The sequence below is a fragment of the Prunus avium genome, chromosome 4, assembly GCF_965620075.1.
Source record: "Prunus avium chromosome 4, drPruAviu1.hap1.1, whole genome shotgun sequence".
Taxonomy (NCBI): Eukaryota; Viridiplantae; Streptophyta; class Magnoliopsida; order Rosales; family Rosaceae; genus Prunus; species Prunus avium.
Window position 1 is genome coordinate 19,593,990 of NC_142287.1, and position 19,972 is coordinate 19,613,961.

The following is a 19,972-nucleotide window of genomic DNA, read 5'->3' on the forward strand; positions in this document are numbered from 1 at the left end:
AATATTTGGGCGTCGTTATTTTACAAAAACAACGTTATATGGGAATATCTGCGTCTCTTTTTTATTCTTATGTCGTTAAAAATATTTTCCACGGTGATTGGCTGACAAACTTTGTCGTCTCAGATAGATTAGACAACTGCCATTTTGGTAAAGACGGCGTATAAATTTCAAAGCACGGCTGTCTTTTACATGATGACGACGTTGTCCATCAAATACAACGTCGACTGTAGAAATAAATGTGTCGTACGTCATGACCCTAACATATTTTCCATGTCATTTATGTTCAGATCATGTCGTTAATATAAATTTATACGGCGATCGACTGAAAATTTGTGCCGTTTAAAATACATTAGATGACGATTGTGTTTTTAAAGATGACGTATAAATTCTGAAACACGGTTGTCTTTTATTTGTGGACGACGTTGTTCATAAAATATAACGTCGTCTATAGAAATACATGTGTCGTAAGTAATTACCCTAACCGCTATTTCCAATTCAATATTATTGGAAAAAACGAAGTGGAAAATATATTTCACGACGGTTATATAAATAGTGGTGACGTAGTACGAGTTAATAACGTCGTCTTTTATTTATTTAAAGACGTCATAACTGTATTTCACGTTTCTTGTTTGATCATGTGTCGTGAAAGGTTTATGTAACGGTTGTGAGTTTTAGTTTTCGTCATGGTATGAGTCTCTTGCGGCCATGTTTTGTTAAAATATGTCATGCGTTGACTTTTAAATGACGTTTGTTTGTTAAAATAGGTCGTCTATTCTTATCCTTGACCATTTTTTTGGCTCATTTTTCAGTACACAGACGTCGGTTGTTATTTATTAATGACGTTGTTTGTTATAACAACGATGGGGATTTATCGTCATGGTTTTATTTTGGAAAAGATGTCGGTCGATTTCACGACGGTTTGAAAACCGGATACACGACGGTGAATTCCCGTCGTCTTTTGCCTTTTTTGTAGTAGTGATATCTCCCATTACTAGAACAAGCAGTAATCAGAGAAGTGTAAGCATAAACATCAAGCGCAAACCCATCCTTATGCAAACTCTAAAACAAAGAAGTTGCAGAAGAAACCCTGCCCACTTTTCTCAGAATACTAAACCACTCAAAATTCAATCACAATTTTCACGTTTCTTTAACCACTCAAACACATCTATTGCCAAGTCAAATTTCTTGTGAAATCCGAAACCTTTAACCAGGACGTCCAGAGACAGAGAGTCCAACCTAGAACCAAATTCATCTCTATGCAATTCAACTAAACCCAGAAGCTGCTCATCTAGTTTAGAAGAATCAAATAGTGGGTCGAGAATGGAATGGAGGATATGCTGACCTTGAGAGGAGAGGTGGTGGTGGGACCAGGGCTTGTCGCTGTTGGAGTCTGTTGTTAATTATTATGTTAACTCGCAATTGTACGGGGCAATTAGTAATATAGCAAGACAAGTACGAGGTCGTACCCACGAAGACTGAGAAGTTCAAATTAGTTATGTACGTAGATTACCGAATTCAAGAAGTTAGGAAGTTAAGTCTAAAACAGAAATTAAAGTGAGAGTGATTGTGATTGTGATTGTGAAAGGAAGTGAGCAAACTGAAATTGCAAATGAAAGCAAATAAACAAGTGTAACAAAGAGTGGTTTTAAGAGTTGGAAAACAGATTTGGAGACTAGGGCATTCGAATCACCATAACAATTCAATTCTGGGTTATATGGAGTCAAGTAACAAGTCTAATTCAGATTCAAAGATTGATTCTAGCTAAAGTATGATTAGGCCATGGTGTTTGGTCCTAACCTTGTGTTCCTAATTCCCTAATTTGATCATTTGTTGTCTAACCTAAAATTAAGCATTAGGAACCCATTAAGCATAGAAGAACAATTTAAACAACCAAGCATGTATCTAATCCCTGTTGTCGAATGTCCATACATACTCTTCCTATTCATAGTTCAATTCGAATTAAAGCATGGTGTCTACTCTTAATTCAAACCAAGATAGTTAACAAACAAGTTCTAATGGTGATCAATCATTCAAACAAGCATGTTAACTTATAAGCATAATGAATAAGAACATGAATCATGAATCAAACTTGAAACTCCAAACTTATAAACCCAGAATATTCATGTTAGGTTACATCGAAGCCCTAGTTATGGATTTAGCTACTCATAATGGAAAAGAAACTAAAATAGAAATGGGAAAACATAATGAATGCCATAAGAGTAGAAAAACCCTTTTCTGAAGTTCTTGTAGTGTCCAATGCTTCTCCAAGAGCTTCTCCACGTCTAGAAGGATGTATGAAGGATATGGAGGTGATTTGAGATGAGCTTGAGTGAGTGGTGATGGCTGAGAAAGAGGAAATTCGTAGGGAAATGGAAGGGAGGTTTTCTGGAGCTGTTTTGGTGATTTTGGGGCAGTTTAGAGTATTGGGTTGATTGCTTGAGTGTTTGGGGTTGTGGGAATGTATGAGGATGATTTCTGGATGATGGAAGTGTGGAGGATGGCTGAAGTGAATTTTGTAGCTTGAAGACTCCTCTATTTATAGGGCTAAGAGGGAGGAACATCATGATGAAATCCAACACCACCATTCCTCATTTAATACAACCCATAACTCCCACTTCATCTTGTCTATGTTAGTGTGGTTGGAATCAATCCCATCCCATACTTCTTTTGCTGCACCTCAAGCTTTCTTCACATGGGATCAAAGGTGATCAATTGTGGCTGCCTTTTGCTGCCAACCCATGTGGTCTTCTTTTGGTTGTTGAACAAAAACGAGTCTTCTGAACCAGACTTGGTGTAGGAAGGCCAGAGGTTTCAAAACTTATCCAATGGGGCTCAAATTTGGATATGTTATAGTCGACACCCATTGGAACAACTTCTATGAAGAAAGTATTCCCATCGGAGCAGTCGAAGTATGCGTTTTGGGCCTTACAATTTGGCTGCCGAACAGAGACTGGAGTTGACTTCATTTCATTTATGCTTTACATGCATGCACATGCTTTCTCTATAATAACTCCAGCATATACCAACTTGATCCTTTAGACTTTCATAGCTGGAATGCCTCCCCACTTCACTCATTATGTTGGATCCAAAGTCAGTTGCAGCATGGGTGAGGCACATGGAGGCACATGACAAAGCTGGCAGCTGCAAATCCTCCTGAGCAGGGTTGAGTGTTGGGTGGGCTGAGCACTCCACAAATGTCCAATTGGGCTGAAATTTGGATATGTTGTACTAGACACCCATTGGAACAAGTTTCATGAAGATCTTCACCTCATCCAAGCCCCATAGCATGCTGATCCAAGGCCAAGAAGCTGACCTACGAAATTGGGCTGGAAAGGAGTTGTAGCCAAAATGTGTTTGTCTTTAAGCCCTTCTTCCATTCACCCAAATCAAGCCTTAACATGCATGGATTGCATCATTTCCTATCCAAAGTCATCATTGTTACCTAAATGTCAATTAACTGAAAGATAAACACAAAAAGGATTAAAAGCACAAGTTTAACTCAAAAACATAACCAAATCATAAGCTAGAAGGGTACAAAATGATATACAATTATGAACCGATCAGAGTCACATGTTAGGACCCAATCCCATTTGGGCCTAATACTCGTTCCGTTGTTGCTGTAGATAGGAAACAAGGAAAACAAGGCCGGAAATTATTGATTTCTATCAAATAGAACAAGAGAAACAAAATGCTTTGTTCTTAGCAACTGAATACTCAAGCCAAGAGAATTGGCCAAACCACTTTTTAATTTTATTAAATCAACGTAAGATTTTCCCTTCTAAGTAGTTTGGATAATCTTCTAACTCGGGTTGACATGGCCCTAAAAGAATATATGCTCTTCGCACATTATCTTGTTCCTTCACCAAATATTTGCATATTAGATGATGTACTCTTGGATCACATTCAAAATAATTGATATTTTTATTAGATGATGACCCATCATTCTTTTAAATAAAAAATAAAATAAAAAAAGACAACAAGGTCTTTATTTTCTTGGGGTTCCGATTGTCATCCAACATAACAAAAGATAACCTATAAAATAAATAATATGTAGAAATGATTTTAATCAAACATGTCAACAAAAATACCAACACACAAATCAAACATCTCAACAATACCAACAACAAATTAAACATCTCAACAAAATTCCTAAAATTAAAGCCCTAATTAATTTCAACAAAATCTCCAAATTATAATTCATTCCTAATTAAACCCTAGAACATTTTCTATTCAAATTAAAGATGCATAAAATAATTAAAAAGGAGAGAATGAGAAGAATATTTGTTGTTGCCAAGAATAGAAGTTGTTGGCAGCTGAGAAGTTGAGCGGAGTTGCTGGCTGTGGCTGCAGAGAGGAGTTGCTGGCTGGTTGTAGAGAAGTTGATTATGTCTGTTTTGCAGAGGAGGAGAAGAATTGCACAGAAGGATGGGATGGTATGTTCGATAGGTTTGTATAGGTTTAATTTAAGTGGGCTGGACATATGTAGTGTAGAAAATTGTGGTGGGCGGTGAAGGAGCAGAGGGAGAGCTATTTGCTCTGCCATTAGAGATAGAGTGAGAAAATTGGAGTTCAGCAACTGGGCCGAGCACTAACCCAATCTTGAAAACCTCCCCGATTTCCAGAGTCTGATGACTCACTTAAGGACGGCGTTAGGCGAAGATATTTCCTATGACTTAATAGAAAGAGGTCTTCCTTCTCATCATAGTGAGCCTCATCTTCAAGAGGCTTTGGTACTACAAGAAACTTCTCTTCGCACGATTGGACAAAACCCCGCATACAAGAGAAGCAAAGAGAGAAGCCTTTTGTGCATGTAAGTTCATATTTTCTAGAGAAAAAAAAAATTCCATGTGAAAAATCTCATAGGTTAGGGTGAGATTTGATATAAGGTTTGGTATTTATATCACCCATTAAAAAGTCTCACACATCATTTAATAAATTTTAGGCTTAATTTGCCAAACAAGGGAATTGTCAATTTCTCCTCTTAAATTCCCGACTTTTAGCTAAATTCCGAGTTGTTTTCCCACATCCAAACGGAGGGTAATAGTCTTAATGGAATACTACAAGACTTGTTCAGATTATTTAAAAGTCTTAATTGAATACCAAAAGACTTTTTTATCCCAAAATAGTCTTTTAAAATCTCAATTGAATACACCCCTAATGGACAAACTAAAAAAGAAACAAGCAATCAATTATATCAATGCCAAACAATATAAATAGCTTCCCCCGTATGCTGTATTTGCCTTTTCTATTCAATGTTTACGTTGTAAATGGCTAATTATTATGACATAAATCACTATTACCCGATTTAAGTCATAAGGGCATCATTGGAACAAAAATAATTTTAAAAATAAAAAAATAAAAAGATTACATCATAATATATATAAAAATGAATGTAATCCTATGTGGCACAAAAGTCAAAGAATTTAGATCAAAGTCATCAAATTTGATGATTAAACTCAACTCCTCAATAAAAATTTGGATCTATATCAACCTTTTCTATTCTAATTTTCATATTATAATTAAAAGGAACTGTTTTTGGCGCTTAAAAAAATCATCATATATTTTTCCCTTATATAATTACAAACGATGAGTGCGAGATGACATTTTTTATTGTCACTAACAGCTCCCATTGACAAAATCTCATTCATCAATTTTCTTATTTGATCAATATCTCATTCATCATTTAAGAAATGAAAAACAACAAACTTACCTTAACATTTTTTTTAACTTTGATCACATGCCACCCACCCCTTTAATTACTGTCCCGAGTGCCGACCATGGCTATCCATTCCTGCCATGCCCAAACCTTAACTCCCCAAGTCACTTTGGCATCGCATATAAAATGATTGTTTTGTGATTGCATTCCTGCCATGCCCAAACAATTATACATAATAATCACTACCAAAACAAAAAGCGCTGGGCCAAAACGGGCCAGCGTGTTTTAAAAACAAAGATGCACGCTTCGCTTCTTCTTCTTCCTCGCACTAACAACCCTTTCCTTCAGTCCATTCATAGGGTCACACAGTTAGGTCAAGAGGACCTTCTAACTTGTTTCATGGAGTCCATGGGATCGTTTGACCCCATTGACCCCACTGTGGTACGTCCCTGATGGGGAGTGAGTTCGATGGCTTTATCAAGAAAAAAAGGTTATGTTAGCTTATCTTCTCTTTTCCTGTAATGTGCATATATAGAGTTAAATTTATTCTCTTCCCTGTGGCTCTAATAATTTCCAAGATCCACACAGTTGGACTCAATATTCAAGGAGTATCCATTTGTCACGAGGCTAAAGACTACAATAATAATAATTTTTTTTTTATATAAGTGATATTTTATTTTAATCTAATTTAAACTATGGGAGAGGGATCGAATTCGGGTGAAGAGTGAGGAATACATCCACTCTAACCAACTTGACTAAGCATGTCTGCATACAATAATTATTATTCCAACCCTTAGCCACTCTATCTTGTTTAGTAGCAATATTCCAACCCTACAATGGGAAGGCCTAAATATTTCTTGGGTTTGATATTTGTTTGTCTGCCGTGATAGGCAAATTCAAAGTTTTTCTCCTGTTTTAAGGCTATATTGTGCGTGGTAAGTTTTGGCCAAAAGTTCTCTTGTCAATCCTACCTTTTGTAGTTTATATATGTTATCAATTTTGGTCAACTTATATATTTCATTGATCTAACAGAACAACGGGTTAATTTAAAATTATAATTAATTAAAAATCTTATTGCCTTTTCTTTTTCTTATAATTCAGTTTAACATTACAAAGTGAGATTTAAAAATAAAAAATAAAAAATCTAAATGGTTAATTAAATTGTAGCAATGTTCTATGAATTATATACCTCTATTTTCATTTTCGAATTTGGGTTCTAATTGTTGACGCCAAAAAGTGGTTTCCTGGCTTTGAGGGTCAACTTAGTAAATTTGTGTCTTCGGTAGACTCGATGCTTCGGTAGGCTGTGCGATCTGCAATAAAAGCAAACGCGCGGTAAGACCTAGGGCACCGGTGTGGTACCGGCCGAAGGCTCTCCGATGCTTAAGTAAGTTCGGGAATAGAAAGTTCAACTGACAGATCAATAGGCTTGTATGCCGTGAGTTCTGATTACCTCTACTTTGGGATAGTTGGCCTCCTTTTATAGGCCTTGGGAGGTGTGCATTTTGTTGATAATTTCGATGTGGGACTGTGGGCGTCACTTGGGAGCGCGCCACGTGTTCCTGGAGAGGGCGTTGCCCTAATGGAGAGATCGGTAGGTAGGGTGCCGAGGGCGCCTCTGACCAAGCCCAATTTCCTCCACGTGTCTTGCCCTTATTGGCTGTTTATTTTGGGTGTAAACACTAATAACAGTTGTTATTGTTCGCAGATTAGGTTTCACATTGTATTCTGACATCTTTCACTTAACTTTGTCAAGTTCCAACTTTGTGTGGTTTCTTTGACCATTTTGGCTGGAACGGCACATGCAAAAAAAAAAAATTGGTTTCACCCCTATTTATGGCCCACTTTGCTCAAATATTCCGACTCCGCGGTTGTAAGTGGACCCCAGTATTGCATAATATGGTCTAAAAATGCAAAAACAACTTATCTATAACGGGGATTAACACTATTTTGCTATCTCGAACTAATAACACAATGACATGTGAAAAAATTATCCTACGTGTCATTGCGTTATTGGCTAGAAATAGCAAAAAGTGCTATCCCTGTCGCATGAGAATTTCTCTCCTAAAAATGAATTATCATTTGGGTAAGAGCACAAGCAATTTCAAACTACTATTTGAGGTATTTCTTCCCAAAGTTTTTAAGTCTAGTGTTTACATAAGACAGTTGAAACTAATCACTCTATTATTTAAGTATAGGTGTTAGTGATTTGCTAGCTCCTTTTTTGTCTTTTTGGTCCACATGATTTCCTCTTCTTTCTCAAAGAAATGTTGAAGAAAGTGACTACTTATATGCGTGATGACAAAGAAAAAGGAAAATTGGCATTATTAAGAATTTAGAATATATAAAATAAGTCACCATATGTTGAAAGTTGGTGTCTGCCATTAAATGACATTCCAACTTCAAAGATATCAGGTTGGCATGGCTTGGCAACCAAGAAATACATCTTGTGGTCAGCAGAGAGCCATAACATAATGAATATTCGAAAAGCATTAAAGTCCAAAATATCAGGCAGGCGCATGGAATTTGGAATCGGAGTATATACCACTTCACATACTTTTAGTCAAAACATGTGTTGGGATTTAAAAGATGGGCATCTTCTACAGTGCACCAGGTGCACCCATGCACCATTTGTCCTTTATGATGCTCCTAGATTTTAAAAAAAATTGGTTACCGGTTATACAAGTTATCAAGTTTCCACTTTTTGAAAATGCAATTACATAAGGGTCATGCAATTATGCCCTTCCTGTTTGGCAATTGACATATGATTGGATAGTGATTTACAGTAGTTTGGATATGAGAATACCATAACATTGTAAGAGGATACTAAAACTTATAAGTTACAAGATTTGGGTAGCGGTTTACAAATTTTTGAACCATGATTACAACATTAGGGTTCACCTAATCCATAATGTTGTAAATACTCATTTACAAGGATATGGATCCACATTACAAGGAATTGGTAACTCCGGACCATGAGGATGTAAATTGGGTCCTTATTCTAGTAAAATGAGGGTTTACAAGATTAAGGGCTGATTTTACAATTTTGGGATACGAGGGTACCAAAACATTGTAAAAAGAATCCCTAAACTCGTAACTTATAAGTTTTTGGTAACAATTTACAAGGTTTTGCTCATGGATTACAATGTTAGGGTTCACCAAATCCATAATGTTGTAAATCATATATTTACAAGAATATGGATCCATATTACAAAGGATTGGTAATAGTGGACATTAGGGATGTAAATTGGGTCCTTATTCTAGTAAACAATGGTTAAGGATGGATTTTACAATCTTATGGAACATAAATGTCCAAAATAGAGTAATACGAGACCTTAATATTGTAAATATTTGAGTTTACAAGTATAATGACCTAATTTACTTTCCTAAGATCCCTAGTTACCTTAATATTGTACTAGATGTCTTTATCCTTGTAAATTACGATATTACAAGATTACGAATGAGTTTTACAATCTTCAGGAACATAACTATCCATAAAAGAGTAATACAAGACCTTAGTATTGTAAACATCCGAGTTTACAAGTATAAGGACCCAATTTACCTTCCGAATGTTCCCATTTACCTTAATATTGTACTACATGTCTTTATCTTTGTAAATTACGATATTACAAGATTAAGGATGCATTTTACAATTATATGGAACATAACTGTCCAAAACCAAGTAAAACAAGATCTTAATATAGTAAACGTTTGTGTTTACACATATAAGGCTCAATTTACTTTCCTAATATCCCTAGTTACCTTAATATTGTACTAGACGTCCTTCTCTTCGTAAATTACGATATTACAAGATTAAGGATGAGTTTTACAATCTCCTGGAACATAACTATCCAAAATAGAGTAATACGAGACCTTAATATTGTAAACATCCATGTTTACAATACTAAGGACCCAATTTACCTTCCGAATGTTTCCATTTACCCTAATATTGTACTACATGTCTTTATCTTTGTAAATTACGATATTACAATATTAATGATGCATTTTACAATCATATGGAACATAACTGTCCAAAACCGAGTAAAACAAGACCTTAATATAGTAGACGTTTGTGTTTACACGTATAAGGACTTAATGTACTTTCCTAATGCCCCTAGTTACCTTAATATTGTACTAGACGTCCTTCTCTTTGTAAATTACGATATTACAAGATTAAGGATGAGTTTTACAATCTTCTGGAACATAACTATCCAAAATAGAGTAATACGAGACCTTAATATTGTAAACATCCATGTTTACAATACTAAGGACCCAATTTACCTTCTGAATGTTCCCCTTGACCCTAATATTGTACTACATGTCTTTATCTTTGTAAATTACGATATTACAAGATTAAGGATGCATTTTACAATTATATGGAACATAACTGTCCAAAACCAAGTAAAACAATACCTTAATATAGTAAACGTTTGTGTTTACACATATAAGGATTCAATTTACTTTCCTAATGTCTCTAGTTACCTTAATATTGTACTAGACGTCCTTCTCTTTGTAAATTACGATATTACAAGATTAAGGATGAGTTTTACAATCTCCTGGAACATAACTATCCAAAATAGAGTAATACGAGACCTTAATATTGTAAACATCCATGTTTACAATACTAAGGACCCAATTTACCTTCCGAATGTTCCCATTTACCCTAATATTGTACTACATGTCTTTATCTTTGTAAATTACGATATTACAAGATTAAGGATGCATTTTACAATCATATGGAACATAACTGTCCAAAACCGAGTAAACAAGACCTTAATATAGTAAACGTTTGTGTTTACACGTATAAGGACTCGATTTACTTTCCTAATGTCCCTAGTTACCTTAATATTGTACTAGACGTCCTTCTCTTTGTAAATTACGATATTACAAGATTAAGGATGAGTTTTACAATCTTCTGGAACATAACTATCCAAAATAGAGTAATACGAGACCTTAATATTGTAAACATCCATGTTTACAAGTATAAGGACCCAATTTACCTTCTAAATTTCCCACTTTACCTTAATATTAGACTACATATCTTTATAATTATAAATTACGATATTACAAGATTAAGGGTGAATTTTACAATCTTGTGGAACATGACTGTCCTAAACAAAGTAATACGATACCTTAATAATGTAATCATTTGTGTTTACACGTATAAGGACCCAATTTACTTTCATAATGTTCCTAGTTACCTTAATATTGTACTAGATGTCTTTATCCTTGTAAATTACGAAATTACAAGATTACGGATGAGTTTTACAATTCTATGGAACAATTTACAACAAATTGTTTGTCAATTGCATTATTTGTTTGCAATTTCCAACTAACTGTTTGTCAATTGCATTATTTCTTTGCAATTTCCAACTAACTGTTTGTCAATTACATTATTACCTTTTCATCTTAGGTGAGCCAATCTATCAGTGCCCTTTCCATCTTATGGTCACTTCCTTTGGAATTAACTCATTGAACCCATTGAGATAGAACAATACACGATCATATTTGACATCATTATATAATAAGTCTATAGCATCAAACAAATTACATAAGCTAACACTTAACATCTACCACAAAGAAAGACAACAATAGTGGAGTGGTTAGAAATTCAGAAAAGCTAGTCAACAATAGTGCTTAATCAGTAAGCAAAAGCTAAGAATATATAAGCTTACAATTGTACTGCTCAGATGATTGAGAAATATACAGAAGCTTTGATTTCTTTCTTCTATTGCTCTCTTTGTTCTCTCTCTCTCTCTCTCTCTCTCTCTCTCTCTCTCTCTCTCTCTTCCCTTCCTTTCTTCTATTCTTGAATAATCAAACCTTCATTTTAACAAGCCCAACTAAAGAAGAGAGAGAAGCAGAGACACGAGTCGTGCGAAGAAAAAGAGATAGAAGTGCCAAGAAGAGGAAGAGATAGAAGTCGCAGGAAAGCCTTCTTTCTTTTCAGATTTCTCTTTTTTTTTTCCTTTTTTTAACTTGGAGCAACCCATTTAACCGGTCACTCACTATTAAGCAATGTTTTTATGCATTCTACTAAGTTTTTTTGCACATGGATTACAACCTTTTGAACATACAATTAATTATGAAAGATTTATCATTAGTGAGAGATTCTATCTTTCATAATTGTGCAAAGATAACAATTATTGCAAGACTGAAATGCAAATAGGACTACTTTGATTGTCAATTGCACTACTGGAATGCAAATTACACTACCTGTTTGTCAATTACATTGACAAATCACATATTATATTTACATTTTCAATTAATTGTGCATAGATAATGGCAATTGCTCGACTTGAATGCAAATAGTACTACTTTGTTTGTCAATTGCACGACTGGAATGCAAATGGCACTGCCTGTTTGTCAATTACATTGACAAATCACATATTGTATATACTTTCTCAAAATTGAAAAGACTGTCAATAACATGGCAATATACATACACTAATCTGAAAATACAACTTTATGGTACAATGCCCATTCACAATGCTAATGGGATGATTGTTTCAATTGGCACATAAACTATGATATAACAGTCAAATTTACTTTAAAAGCTTATTCTCAATGGTACTATATCCTCATCAAAGCCAACATAAACTTCATTCATGTAATTGAAAGTATTGTTCAATACATTCACTCTACATTCTATCCTCTGTTGTTGAGCATCTCTAAAACTACATAAGCAGCTTTCTCAACTTGTTCTTTGGCTTCCTCTAAGCCTCTCTTCTTCTCAAGACTCTGCTCTTTGCACTTCTCTATCTCTTCGGTTATTCGGCCAGAGTTCTCATCAATTTCGCTAAAAAAAAAAAAAACAAATCGCCATCAGAACTTTATAATATGCAGAACGATCAAACAGCTCCTTGAAATTAAAATCAAAATTGAAAACTAACTCTCAATCACCTTGACGGCCTTAATTTAACAGAAAAAATCATCTACCTCAACCCCCAATTCAATTTAGAAACCCTAATTCGACAAGCCTAATTTAATAGAAAAAACCCTAAATTTTGAGCAATAAAAATTATATATCCTTGCATTTAGCTCCTAAAACTATAATTGCAGGGTCATGAATCACTTATCCCTCAAATTAAATGGAAATCTCATCATTCACAATTCGAACTTTTAACTGGTTTCGAGCTTATAAATACTTGACCAACTAAAAACAAACCAAATTTATATTCAAAAGAGAAAAAGATGTAATTTCACGCTAAAAACATACCAAAACAGAGAGAGAGAGAGAGAGAGAGAGAGAGAGAGAGAGAGAGAAAATGCAACCAGATTATCATACATTTATATATTGCAGACCCGAAAAAGGGCCACACCATAGAAAACCAATCATCTCAAAAGAAAGCAATTATAATGAATGTATTGCCTATTTCATCAGAATTTATTACAAAAAAATTACATCAACAGCAACCAAACCACTTTTAACATTGTTGAAATAAGCTAATTGGTAGTTTATTACAAGAAGTAACATCACCAATGAAAAACAGAGGAACTAATTTACCCCATCCTTCCTAAGGAAAAAAATAATCTGACCCCCATCAACCAAGATTTCATTTCATCATCACAAGTACGCCCAAAAATGATTCTGAGCCAAGGAGAATGTTAAAAGACCAAGCAGCTGAGATATTTTATAACACAAGGCAAAATAATATCTGCAACATCATGCATCCCCTTAAAATCCTCTATCAAGCATTTCAATTTACCCCACAAACCTCCTACAGCTCAATGAGAACAAAAGCCCCAAATTTACAGCAAACAAAACCTAATTCTATAAATTCAAGTTGAAATACAGAGGAATTGGAGGAAGCAACCACATTCGTAACTGATATTGATATGAGAAAGGGAGCTAGCTGAGATGGAGGAGCGCCTGTGAAGTGAAGTTTTGGATGAGAGAGAGTTAGCAGAGCAAGAGAAGCTGACATTACTAAATCTGCATCTAGTTCAACACTAATATGAAATCCTCACCTTGTCTCCAAATTAAGGGTCCAAATACAAATTAAAAAGATCAAAACTTGCACAGACCATAGCCCAAAATTAAAACCTAAAACTTACAATATAAATTAGAAAACTCAAACCTTGAATAATTAAAACTATCTTTTGGCATAGGGAGAGTGATGCCCATCACTAAACTTTCTGGCTAAGATGGTTTCAATTTAACAAAATTGAAACCCCAAACTTTCTATTTCAAAGGATTCCCATCACGCACAGATTTGTGCCCACCCATGTTTGGTGCTCATATCTAAGAGAGAGAGAGAGAGAGAGAGAGAGAGAGAGAGAGAGAGAGAGAGAGAGAGAGAGCACGCCAGAGCTATAGAGAAAGAGAATCGAGTGAGACGGAGAGTGAAGGCTGAAACGATTGAGAGAGAGAGAGAGAGATAGACGGCAGGTATCAAGCAAAATGGGGGTTTAGATTGGGGCTGAGATTTTTGGTATGGGTTTGGTTTAGAAACGAAGCCTGGGAAGGAAATTGAGAGACCATGAGATATAGAGATGAGAGAGACAATTATGGAGAAGAAAGAGAGAGATACCTGAGAGGAGAGGAGTCGCTGTCTCGTCGTCACAGGAGGAGGAGAGGAAAGAGAGAGAAGAGAAACCTTACCCTAACTCGACTTGAAAAGGAGAGTTTTTGCTTTTTTTTTCTTTTTACCTACAACAACCGATTTATCCAGTAATTAACTCAACGGTGTGGATAACTCCACATCACCAACTATTCATCCAATGGCCTATAACAGTGGGCGCATCCATGCGCCATGCCCACCGTAGAATTTTCCTTAAAAGATGACAATGAACTTTTTTTGAATTTTGAAGTTCTTGTCGAACGTCTTGTCCAGTGGGGGGGAGGGTGTGATGTGGACTTGTTGCCCACCAGTAATACAACATATGATTATAAGTTATAACACAAGAAGATCCAAAATTGTCAATTTTCTTGCTGTGCACGCAAAACCATATTCACCACACCACTTCATGGAGTACTCAATTAGTTTTTTGAGTTTCAATAACAGCTTCCTTTGTAATTTACTTCAAACCATCGTAATTCTAATTTGGGCTTCTTAGATATAAGTTCAATTTCATTAAGATATAATAGATGCAGGACATCAATTGTGTTCTCTCAATTGTCGTCCACAGATCTAGCCAGTGACCATTTAAGTAATTTTTATGTCCATAATTTTTAAAATTATTTACTTCTACAATCATGCTCATTTCAAACTAATCTCTCATGATTTCTTGCTTTTTAATGCCGAAATCTCTTAGAGTCATACAATCCTACTGCTAAAAGTCCTCATCCGCAAAAATTGTCAGCAAAAACTAAACTATACAAAGAATCAACTATATATATATGAACACTAAAAATAAATTTACTCTACCTATCATATAGGTAGATAAGTTTAACCTTTTACTAAGGTACAACAATTTTGACCCAAAAAAAAAAGTTGCAACAATAGGAACTATAACCATCAAATAACACATATATACCACTAATGAAATTACCTACATCATTGGAAACGATACACATTGCTATTGTACACAAAAAATACCTCAACTAGAGGTTCTGTATAGTTTATGACCTACTGAAAAGGGAACAACTTGCACCCGAGACTCACTGCGCTATAGGTTAATATATAATGGTTGATTGCCTACTCAAAAGGTAACACAACCTGTACCCAAGACTCATCTTCCCTCTAGGTATGAAAAATATATGATCAATTTTCTAGTGCAGAATAATCCATGCCATGCTTTCTTTGTAGAATAATCATACCTCCACCCAATACTTACCTTCGTCTAGGAAGGACGATACAGAACAAATGAAAAAGGCTTCCCCCGTCAAGTTGATTGTAATTTTAAAGTTCAAATTTAATGGACAAACTAAAAAAGAAACAAACAATCAATTATATCAATGCCAAACGATATAAATAGCTTCCCCCATCTACTGTATTTGCCTCGACTAGGGCATGGACAAACACGATTTTATATGATTTTATCTTACTTTTTTTAGGGGAATTTGAATAGATGGTACAAAGTCCTCCAGCTTTTCATACTTTGGAGAACTTCCAGCTATCAAGGAAATTGTGAAGTAAAAGAAGAAAAGGTAGACCACTAATCTATTCAATGCCAAACGTTGTAAATGACTAATTTTTATGACATAAATCACTATTACCGATTTAAGTCATACGGGGCATCAATGGAACAAAAATAATTTTAAAAATAAAAAAATGAAAAGATTACATCAGAATATATTTTAAAAGGAATGTAATCCTATGTGGCACAAAAGTCAAAGGACTTATATCAAAGTCATCAAATCTGAGGATTAAACCCAACTCCTCAATAATAATGTGGATCTATATAAACTTTTCTATTCTAATTTTCATATTATAATTAAAAGGAACTGTTCTTGGCGCTTCAAAAAAATCATCATGTATTTTCCCCTTATATAATTACAAATGATGAGTGCAAGATGACATTTTTTATTGTCACTAACAGGTCCCATTGACAAAATCTTATTTATCAATTTTCTTATTTGATCAATATCTCATTCATCATTTAAGAAATGAAAAACAACAAACTTACCTTAACATTTTAATACATGTAGAACATATTATAGTAAGAGCAGAACATAATGATAATAAGAATTAAGGCCTTCTCATTTTTTTTGTTAATTTTGATCACATGCCACCCACCCCTTTAATCACACTCCCGAGGGCCGACGATGGATATCCATTCCTGCCATGCCGAAACTTCTACTCCCCAAGTCACTTTGGCATCGCATATAAAATGATTGTTTTGTGATTACATTCCTGCCATGCCCAAACAATTTTACATAATAATTTTCCTAAATAGGAACTATATACAGAATAATATTAATAATGGATTGGAATTTGGAATTTGGAATTTGGAATCTCGGAGTGTACCACTTCACATGCTTTTAGTCAAAACACGTGTTGGCATTTAAAAGATGACAGTGAACTCCTTTTGAATTTGGAAGTTCTTGTCGAATGTTTTGTCCAGTAGTGGGGAAGGTGTTATGTGGACTTGTTGCCTACCAATAATACACAGGCTTCTAGTTTTCTTATTTTCTTATTTTCTTATTTTCTTATTTTACTTGGGTAAGTCCATCATATGATTTAACACAAGAAGATCCAAAATTGTCAATTATCTTGCTGTGCACACAAAACCACTTTCACCACATCTGTAACATCCCGGTCCTAAAAAGAAGCAAAATAATTAATTTAAGAGGAAATCAATTGGAGTAAACAATAAAATAAAATGATTTGAATTAATTAAGGTTTTTGAAAATTTAAAATATTATTTAATTTAAAAAGGGGCAAAAAAGTCATTTTAAGTTCGGGAAGGAATTTGGGAATTTCGATTGTACCGGTGCGAAGAGCACGTCGAAACGAGTCCGTAGACACGTAGTGGGCTCAGATCAGAGTTATAACGAGGAAAGTACGATCTAACGAGTCCGTAGACACGTAGTGGGCTCAGATCAGAGTTATAACGAGGAAAGTACGATCTAAATACTTGGAGGGGCAAATTTGTAATTTGGAAAAACTGGTTTTAAAACCAGAATTTCTCTCCCTCTCTCTCTCTCCCTCCGGTGCGACCCAGCCCCTCCCCCTCCATTTCTTCAGTTCAGCCGGTGGCCTCCAAGGGCCACCGTCGCCGCCACAGGCCACGGTTGGCCACGGGACCGGACCCAATTTGACCGGCCAGCCTCCCCCGTGCTACCACACCCCTTCGCAGCCGCTGGAACTGCCGGTGTTTGCCGGAAAAAGCTTGTTTTTGGCCGGAAATTTCAGAAACTTTGGATCGCTCGTTCTCCCTCAATTCTCCACCAAATTGGACGAGTGAGGTATGGTTTTTGGACTACTTTTCGTGCTCTAGCTGTCTATGGGATAGGATTCCAGAAATTTTGAGAGTTTGTAGTCCGTTTTGTGATTTTAAATTCTGCCGGTTTTCAGTTAGAATTTCCGGCCACTTCCGGCCACTTTTTGGCCATACCTCAAGAACAAAAGTGACTCCAAATTAGGTGTATTAGCTAAGGTAGGAGTTTGGAGTCAAGATGTTAAGTTTTTCCGGCGAGTGGTTATCGCTTTGGACACCCACGCACTGCCGGCGCGTGGGCACTGTAGCATGGAGACATTTTTTATCCTAAAATGATCCCCTTGTTGTCACGAGCGCGTATAATTTTACGAATCTCAATTCGGATAACGTTTGAACCCCAAACGGATTTTACATATTGTGTGATTTTCGGGTTCGATATGTTAGAACCGTTGGATCGCTTCCCATTTAATATATGTTGATTTAGGAGGATGTATTCAATTAGGATTTTAATAGATTGTAATCGCATGATCTTAATGTAATGGATTTCAGCAGGATTTGTAATTACAAGATTTTACTTATGATTTTAATAGATTGTAATGACATGATTCTCTTATGATTCACTTAGGACTTTTTTGTATTCTCCAAAGAATCAAAGATTTGCTCTAGGATTTCATATGAAATAAAAATTATATAATAACATGGATTAATTATGCCACATGAATAAAAATAACCAAATGATAAAAGTAATAACAATAACGTCATGTAGCAACTAGACATGGCTTAAGGAAAACAAAAGTTATTCTTTATCGATTTCTTCTTCACCAATTTCTTCATCTATTTCTTGTTCACCAATTGCTTAATTATCAATTTCTTCTTCCTCTCTGTAATGATCTTCATATATGCTCAGGTATGACATTGTATGCAGATATTGAAATATATGCTGTGAAAAAAAAATATATCAAAATTAACCAACAAATTAGGAATTGCATAAAGTGACATTGTTTCTAGTGATCAATGAACAATGAAAAGTACAAGACGTACTGTCTGCATGAGGGCCTCATATTACTTTGTATAGATGATAGTTTGAATCGTCATTCTCCAGTTTTTACAAAAGTAATAAAATATTATTTTATGAAATAATAAATAAATAAGAAAAATCATTCCTAAAGAATGAGGCAGCACGCAACAAACCAAAAACACCAACTATCAATCTTTACAGATTGGTTTCTTCTTCTTTGTCTGTTCCACAGCAAAGCAACACATATACGCGGATGTATGTAGGCTTGTGCCCACAGCAAAGCAACACAGATAATACAAATAGAGACAAAAAAAAATGGTATGATAGCATATATGAGAACAAGCATGTGAAGAGATAAAGCATAAAAAAGATGAGAACCTTGTTCACTTCTCAAGTCTATTCATCTTCTCCCAAAAACAAACGTGAGAATCAGATGTAATAGGGTGTGATTTTTTATGGGGTTTGGTATTTATATCACCCACTGAAAAGTTTCACAGAATACATCATTTAATGAAATACCTCAAAATCAGTAAGTTTTTTAATACCACCGTACTTCTTCTAATCTTTTGAAAGTCCTAATTGAATACCACCAGACTTGCATTGATGATTTTAAAATCCTAATTGAATACCATCAGATTTTTATTGATTACTTAAAAGTCATAATTGAATACCACTAGACTTTTAAGCTTCAAAAAAATCTATTAAAATCCTAATTGAATACACCCCCCTTAGGTATTCCTAGGATCGTGTAGGAATTCGCGGATCGGGAATCGGAGCCCTGGATGTTCCGATTTAAATAGTTAAAGTTTGTGTTTTACGATAACCGTCCGATCGTGCGATCGCGAGCGATCTAACCGTCAAATCCGGACCAAACTTGTAGGATGTGAATTCTAGACCTTGTGGAACCCATAGGAACTTTCGGGTCGTAAAATAGAGGTCGTGGGCCCCGCGGGCCCGGTTGACCAAGTTTGGACAGTTTGACCCTCGGTTGACCCTGAGTCTCCCAAGGTAGTTCCACTCTTCGAAGAGTACTAGAACGACCCTTTTGGACGAGTCTTGACCGTCATTTGATTTATGTTGATTTTGTGGATTTATGAGATTGTTTTTATGGTTTTGTGATATAATCTCATGTTGTTGAAATTAATGATATATTTAAATTCTTTTTATATTTAATAGTTGAATGTTTAATTTCTGTAAAGTATCTGTGATATATTTGTGGATTTGATATATTCGAGTGTCTTGAGTTTATATATATAATATTTGAGAAAGCACTACCTTAGGTACTTCCCCGGTTATGGGTTTTATGCTTGAGAGTTTATTTGTCTACTATAAATAGGTATTGTGGGAAAAATTGAATTAAGAAATGGAATATTACTTTATAGTATTTTATATAAGGATTATGAACTCCACCATCATACGTACCTTCCCCTTGGATGATGATATTTGGAAACAGTGGATATGGACACTGGGAT